The sequence below is a fragment of the Sitodiplosis mosellana genome, unplaced genomic scaffold (genome assembly GCF_009176505.1).
Source record: "Sitodiplosis mosellana isolate CC-2019 unplaced genomic scaffold, AAFC_SMos_1.0 Smas_scaffold_1837, whole genome shotgun sequence".
NCBI lineage: Eukaryota > Metazoa > Arthropoda > Insecta > Diptera > Cecidomyiidae > Sitodiplosis > Sitodiplosis mosellana.
The window spans coordinates 406-1,471 of NW_022597079.1; the positions used below are offsets into that span (position 1 = coordinate 406).

Consider the following 1,066-nt stretch of genomic DNA (forward strand, 5'->3'; position numbering starts at 1 on the left):
CAATTGTTTTTGTATTCATAGGCTCTGGTGGATCAGGTGGTGATGGTGGATCCGGTGGAGACGGTGGATCAGGCGGAGACGGCGGTAAGAAAAAGAGACAAAAATTACAAAATTTTCGTTAATTCACGTTGGAAGATCAAATGTTCATCCTCTTTTCAGGCTCTGGTTTAGGATGTCATGATGGAAATGATTCAGACGATAATGACAATGGAGGCAAAGGTGGAAAAGGACACGGTAGGAGAATGTGCCAGACACAAAAAATCACAACCTAATCATTAGGTTTATTTGGAAAAGTGGCACATCTATGTGTGAGCTTCATTTGTTTTTTCTTGTATGTATTTTCAGATTCTGATTTCTTCGGTCATCTTTTCGGCGGTAAACATCATAAATCTTCGAAGAAATGTGATCCAAGAACAGAACTTCCATACTGCCCCTGTGAAAAGAAGGCTCCATGCATCTGCAACTGCATATGTGAATAATAAGTTTTAGTTTTTGTCCTATTTAGTTTAAGTAATCGATAGGGAAATGATTTATGATCGGCTATTCTGTGTAATTTTCAAAGTGTTATTAATAAAGGCACCGCAATGAATTTGCAAAATTTTTGCGATTTTTCTCCATTCATTTTTAATTTCTTTTTTCGACTTTATAGATGAGTTTTTTGGGTTTGTATTATATTATGCAGCCTCTATGATCGCCTCTGTACAAACAGATAGGAAACGTGGAACAAGAATAATAAAGTGGCACCTGGAGACTGGTTGGGCAAATAGAGAATCATGCACATAGTTTGCTACAACAAGTACGCATCGGTGTTAGTTCAAACGTTGAAAGTATGACACATTGCATTTAGTCCCCAGGCGGCGCTGTATTGTTTACTATTTTCATGATCAGAAAGGCTGATATTATGCCGAACTCACAATGTGCTGTGTATTAATCATATACTGCCATATTTTTTCACGCTGGTGGCGCACCTTGCCCATGGATGGATGTACTATGGGATAGCTGAACTATGTAACCGAATGTCAAGTTGGTAAAAACGCAACACTATTGTGATGAAAATCTCTTTAAA

General features: G+C 38.0%; 1 long non-coding RNA gene across 1 annotated transcript in view; it reads left to right on the top strand.

Annotated features, from left to right (window-relative positions):
* Window positions 1–598, top strand: part of LOC129571276 (uncharacterized) — a 993-nt gene extending 395 nt beyond the window's left edge. Inside the window, exons 3-5 of the long non-coding RNA XR_008688243.1 lie at window positions 22–84; window positions 160–234; window positions 346–598. This is a non-coding gene — a long non-coding RNA (uncharacterized LOC129571276). The remainder of the gene's footprint in view (window positions 1–21; window positions 85–159; window positions 235–345) is intronic.
* The last annotated feature ends 468 nt before the right edge of the window (window positions 599–1,066 follow it).